This window comes from Pinus tabuliformis, chromosome 5_1, assembly GCF_031772625.1.
Source record: "Pinus tabuliformis cultivar Carrire ecotype Pingquan chromosome 5_1, CPIR1, whole genome shotgun sequence".
Classification (NCBI taxonomy): Eukaryota; Viridiplantae; Streptophyta; class Pinopsida; order Pinales; family Pinaceae; genus Pinus; species Pinus tabuliformis.
In genome coordinates, this window is record NC_142305.1 from 287539394 (window position 1) to 287546303 (window position 6910).

Here is a 6910-nt window from a genome sequence, read left to right on the forward strand (position 1 = left end):
AGTGTAAAATATTTAGACAACAAAAGAGAACAAAAGACTCGAAAACATGTAATACAAGAGATTTGAGAAAACTTATTGTTTTATGAAAACAGTCTGGAATCCTGCAACATTCACCATTCACCACAACGCATCAAATACACCAAGCTTTGGAAATTCCATTCTCCCTTTGTATTATTTTCTCTAGAATCTTACAGCAAGCGAGAGCTCTTCAAAGAAAAATTACAACAACCCCTGCTCTATCATGCGCAGGGGTTTATATAGAAATAAGTATACAAAATATCTCAGGCATTGAGTCATCTGAGAGAGAGAAAATATCTTAGTAGTGTTCAGAAAGTGGGCAGGGAGTTATTACAACATTAAATGCAGAGTAAATGCCCTTTATGTCTGTCAGATGATTGTTTTGACTTTAAGGAGTCACTGAGTCGGTTACATTACTATGTACGATCTGTAGGTACGCATTTACTTTGCCTGCGCAATGAATTTCTCGGCTTTGCCAGCTGCGTTTGTCTTTCCTGCTTTGTTGGCTGCTCCATCTGCTGAGTTGGCTCAGCTTTGACTTTATGATGCCTGCTGATTTTGCTGACTGTTCTTTCCATCAAAATTTATAGAAAAAACAGAAATTGATGCATGGCTTAATGTTTACAAAATTCTCTGGATGGCATCTGTCCACCATTCCTGTGTAGGAGCGGATGCTTGAGGATGGCCTGCATTGTTTCTTCAGCTTCTGTATACTTTGAAAAAGTTGGGGGCTACATCAAATAGATGATTCATTTCATTCATTATAAAAAGTAGATGTTCTATCTTACCATAGAAAATCTGTCCTGTGATAGGCCCTGTATCTTCTGAGGTGCTGGCTTTCTCATTTACCTGTGATGAGGCAAAAACATTCACTCTCTTGGCATATTCTTCATGGGTGAAATAATCTCCCTCCATTGTTCAGCAAGCTAGGGAGTCCTTTACTTTCCAATACCCGAAACCTCTCAAAGAACCTGTTTACCTCAGTTTGCATATCCTGGGTTCTTCTGTCTAAGGTCTTGCATCAGATTTCTAAGAGTAAGAACCCTCTTGATCATTTGGATAGTATCAGTTCTGTTTGCGATTCCCATGATGGTCAACTGAGAACTGGTCTTATGATTGAGCACATTGATCATTTTTGTTGCAATTTCAGGCATGTTCCCCAACAAGGCCCTTGATGTTCTGATTTCCCTCTGTGCTTTAGGAATGAGCTCCAGTTGCTCATGGATTGTCTCAATGTATGGCCACTGGTTATTGATGGACTTACCAATATTGGACCATATCATTGCTCTGATTTCGGCTATGATTTTATCTAGCTTTAGCTCTTTCTCAGCTCCTTGATTTTGTCTTTAAGAGCTTTGATTTCTTGGGCCTTCTCTCCTACTTCTCTTTTTTGTTTTGTCATGCCTTTCATTCACCTTGGCCAGCTGCTCCTTAGTTTCATTCAGCTGCATCATTTGTGCTTCTAAAGCTTGTATTTCGCTTTTCAGCTTTTGCATGTCTAAGCTCTGATCTGTGCTGGTGGGTGCTGCTGAAGTAGATGTGCTGGTTGTTCAACCTGCTGAGGTGGAGGTGCAGTAGTAGGAGCAGTCTCCTCAAGATTAATGACCTGTGGAGGGGGCTGAGATGTTTGCCCCTCTTGCGCTTGTGTTGATGATCCTTTCAGAGGTGCTTGTGGGCCTCATATTGCCCCAATTTTTCTTGTGCTTCAGAAGTTCTTTGTAAACAGAAATTAACAGAGCAGTGGAATCCTGCTCATACCTTTGTTTTGCCACTTCATCGGTCTGTGGATGGATAGTGGCTGGAAGTTTAACCTTCTTCCTTAGTGCAGCCATATCAGCATCTCTGATTTTTAAGATCTCTTGTATCCCTTTAATATCATTGGGATTGTGCCCAATCTCTATGATGATTTCTTCCAGGGTTTTGATCCTGTTGTCTTTGGCCTGAGAAGAGGCTCTCTCTAGCTCCAGCTGGGAAGCCGTAGCATTCAGACTGCTTGTTAACTTGTAGTTGTCCAAGGTCTTATCGGCCAATGAAGCATACACACCATTTCCCTGTTTGTTTGTGCAACTCAATTTTGTCCATGGGGTGTATGTCTTTGGCAAGGACCTCTAAATTGGTCCTGAGATAATCAGCAGAAGACTGTGGCTTGAGTGCCGTAGGCATAAAATGACTCAATGTCAGTTTGCCCTCACCTACATCAAAAGCAGACATGAGTCTCTGCTGATTGGAAGGAGCCATGTTAAGTAAGTGATTGTATAATTGAACTTTGATTGGGTCACTCCTCCTTTTAATGTCTATGAACTGCTGCTTGATGCTCACCCTTCCTTCTTTCTGCTGGCTGGAGGAGCTGACCTCCCCTCCCATTGTCCTGTCTTGTTCCTGCTGGGAGGAACTTGCTGAAATTTCTTGACTTGGTGGGCCCATGCCCAATGCTTCTCTGATGGCTATATCCTCTTCTGGAAAATCGTTGAGTCTTTGCCTTTTCTCTCCTTGATTGATAGAGGATGTCAAGGGAGTTTCTCTTTCCCTTTTCCTCAAGAGAAATGTGTCCTCCTTTTGAGGGGTTTGAGGACCGAGGCATCAATGTAGAGTCTTGCCTTGTAGGCATGACTTGTTCAGTGGTCTGAGGAGTATCCACTGTTTCCTTTTGCTGGGCAGGTGGCTCCTGCCCTTGTTTTTCTTGCTGCTGTTCCTCTTGCTGTCCTATGTCTTCCTGCTGCCCTTGCTGTAGTCCTCTACTTATTCTTGTGTCTGCTGACTTTGATTTTGTTGCTGTTCCTGCTGTTGCTCTTGCTCTGCCTCCATTTCCTTTTCCTTTCCTTTTTCTGAGACTTTTCCAGCAACCTTTGTAGTTTGCTGTGGAGTAGTTGAAGAGGAGGCTGCTGCTCCAATTTGTGTGCTTGGCAGTGAGGGGACCTGTGCATAAAACTCAAGGTCAGCCATCTTCTTTTGATTGTTCAGAGCTCTTTGATCAAGCTCTTTTTGAGTTATATCTTCTTCTAGAGTTCCCCTTTTCCACTTGCTTTGATTGGCATATTTTTCAATTTTGGGGAGGCTATGATGACCGTAAGCAGACAGTTTATATTTGAGTCTCCTCATTGTGATGAAGTTGTTGGGGTCATAGGGTTTCCATATAAAACTGTACTTCAAACCAAATCCCACCAGTATTCTATCTGCCTCCTTCCACCCTTCATCCCTTTCATTGTAGACTAAATGGCCAAGTTGGCTCTTGATTTTCAGCTGTGCTTTCTTGCCTCTGCCTGAGAAGTGGAACATATCCACATAGCCAAACTGCCTGAAGTATTCTAAGGCAAATAGCCTCATGGCACAAATTTGGGTAGTCTAAATGGGGGTAACTCACACCCATATATTCTGATACGGTGTGGTGTTGGTAAAGATACCAGTCCCCAATACTGTATACTTTTGACAAATGTAGGCACCTTTTCATGTCCTCTGTCAGTCTAGGAGGAGGTGAACCAATCAGTAGAGTCAAGGCTGGATGGATGAAGAGATCAATAAACTCACAGTAGGTATATGGAGAGTAGCATGATACGTGGAAAACAGATGTCCAATATACTACTGATCTCAGATTGCCCTGTGCATCTACTCTCTTCTTTGGGAAGGAGAATTTATCATGCTGGAAGTATATGAGCAGATGATATAGGTAGGAGGTGTACCTAAACACTCTTTCTCTTGGCAAATTCATCAACTGTTCATGCATTTTGTCTGATATGTATGTTGCATAATCATAGTGGATTGGTTTCTTCCTGGGGAGAACATAAGCATCATTTGTATAACTGTTTCATCAATATGTTCTATTGAATCATATCCCAGGATGGGACTGATCATGTCAACCAGGTCTTGGCCCAATTGATTGAGGTAAACGCAGTTGATGGGAGGAATCTGCAAAGTGTCAGCTTTGATGAAGAGCTGGTTGACCTTAGTGATTTGGGCCTCTGTGGTTCTGGCTCCCTGTACTATTAAATCAGCTAGTGACAAGGGACCAACTTATGCTCTGTCTGGAATTGCAACATCTCCCTGATGCTTCAGGGGTAATGAGGAACAAGATTGAACCTTCAGCATCTAGCACTGCTCTCTGGGATGCATCATAGTGTTCAGCAACTATGTGCACAAGCTCAGGGAATTGATTAACCTGAGGAAGTTTGAATATTGGGAGGAATGACTCCCAAATTCCCAGGATGTCTGTCCCCCTCTCATGTTTGATCTTTATCTCGTTTAATATTTGCAGATGGAACCTGCTTCTGCTCATCATTTCCTCTGTGCTATCTCGTAGTCCAGGTCTGCCAATGCTCTGGTGTCAAATGTTCTATTAGGAACATTCAGGGGAGCCACATTGAGGGCTATGGGAGCTACAGGGGGGGTCCATGATTTTCCTTTGCAAATTTTACTCTTACTCAGGGCTGTGTTACTATGCAAGTAACAACAGCAAAGTTTCTTTGTAGAGGGATGGAAATGCAAGTGGGAGGTAAAATGCAGGGTGTGCAGCAGTTGAAATGCTGTTTTATGTAATTAAGAGCGAAGCTTAGCCCTTTTTTTGGCACCTTTCAATGTTGTAAAATTTGGTTTCAAATGCCCTGCCCTGCCATGATTGCGCAGACAGGGCCTGGTTTCTTAGCAAATGCCACTGGGAAAAGGCTCGGTTGGTGTTTTCGAAGTGATAATTGGAACTTCAAGGCTTTGCTGAGGAATTCAGTGGTGAATTTCTGATTTTCGGCTTTCTTTAAGCTCTCTAAGGTGTTAAATAGATAATTGCAAGCGCACAGAGGATGAATGATGAGGAATACCTGTAAAACAAACGCGCAGAGGTCGTGACCGCAGGTTGAACTGGTGCGCTGGAGGTCTTCTGGTCAGTTTAGCAGGTTGGTAGACAATTTGGATGTGTTTGCCTGCAAAGCAGAATAATGACGAACACACAAAATGACCAAAAAACGCGAAATTTTGGTTAAATAGACCTTTTTACGCTTTTGGCGCGAATATGTGCTGACGTCAGCATGACGTCATAGGGTGGGGTCAAGGTCGGATGACGTCATACTGACGTCATCGTGTGACGTGGCGCTGTCTGTTTGGTACACGGTGGCGGTGACATGGCAGGACAGTGGACCAATGGGAGGGACAGGGAGGTCGACGGGCAGCGTACCTGGGTGACGGGGCGGTGACGCGTTGCTGATGCGGTGATGACGTGGGTAGGCGGGATAAGGAAATCCGGAAACCAGCAGTGGTTTCATATCGCACCGCCTCCTGTACGGGGCGGTATCGGTCAGTAGTACCTCCGACGTATGGTGGTGAGGGCACGTCGCAGTGGAATGACGTCCTCCAGATACGGACGTCGGGAGATATCTATCGGTCATCGGATGGGCTCCGACGTCACGATGATCGTTAGATCTACGGACTTTGATCGGACGGCGGACGCGAGGCAGATGTGACGGGAGGTTAGTACAGGTATCGGTCAGACGTCGGAAGGGGTCCAACGCGATCAGGGCCGTCAGATCTGTAGGCCCTTGATCTAATGGTGGTCGGGGGGGAGGTGACATGTGTGGAATATACGGATGAGGGCGGAGGCAAATAAACCTGCTTTTGAGCGCTTTCCTAATGTATTTTGATAAAAAAAATTATATGCGCCAACCTTGGCTAACAGGCGGAAAGTGGGTTTTATGCTCTTTTGGCTCTTTTAAGCGGGTAAGGTGGGGTTTAGGGCCTTTTTAAAGGTTTATGTGCAAAAGGGGTAGAGATAGAGGAACTGGCTTATGAGGAAAAGGGGTTTTTGGCATAGGTTTATCAACATGACCTGATGTCATTTGATCCCTGACTTGTAACTTTATTGGCTATAATGCCAAGGGGGTGGGTATTTATAAGAGTTGGGATTTATACACCTTGGTGTTAGTAATATTAGGGGAATAGGTGATATGAGGATTTATACAATAAATTAGTGTTAATATGAATGAAGGAGCAAATGAAGGGGATCTCACTGAGTTTATATGAAAGTGATTTAGTTTTGAGAGTAGATCAAAATGAAAAGTATTTTAGACAAGAAATGTTGCTTCTGAATGAACCAGAACCACCTAAAAACCATGATCTTTCTCCATAAATCTCAGCTAAAAAAGAGGAATGTTAGTGATGAAATGAAGGGGGAGAGAGGTTAGTCATGCTCCTGCTGTAGTCTTTTACTTTGCTGCCCATCATCACCATTCTTGCAATGATAGGACTCACTTTCTGCGACCCCAACTAACCTACCCACTGCTTGCCTAGCATTTTTTGTTTCTCCTTAGAGGGTGCATTTGGACTTGCAAACCCTTACTTGCCTTTTCTTTTCTTTGGCTTTTTCTTTTTTCTTTTCTATCTACTTCTACCCTTATCTCTTCCAAGGTCCCAGATTAAGCTGTTGGGAACCTTTGCTTCTCTACCTAAACTACTTGTCTGCCAAGATTAAACAGTTTGGACAGACTTCTTTCTCTATTCTATAACTCAAAATTGAACACATGGCATGATCCAGATTAGACTGTTGAATCATCAACAAAATTGAAATAAGGTCCTCAATACTTGAAACACTTTACCCACCTCTTGCTTTCTAGGAAATATGGGATCTTTGGGATACCAAAGCAGAGCATATTTGGCCTTTCTCTTGCCAATCATGAAATATGAAACCTATTGTTATATAGTTATCTAACACAACAACTCACAAATAGATAGATCAACGAATTAAAAATTATCCTCTTCAGGGGGAAACCTCCTTTACATTATATAAATCAACAATTCTTTGGATGATTCAAATGAGAAATCCTTCTTTCTATATATAGGAGTCTAAGGGTCACAATATAATTAGAGCCAACATAACAATAGTGGGCTTCTATGGGCACAATAATATGGGAACTAC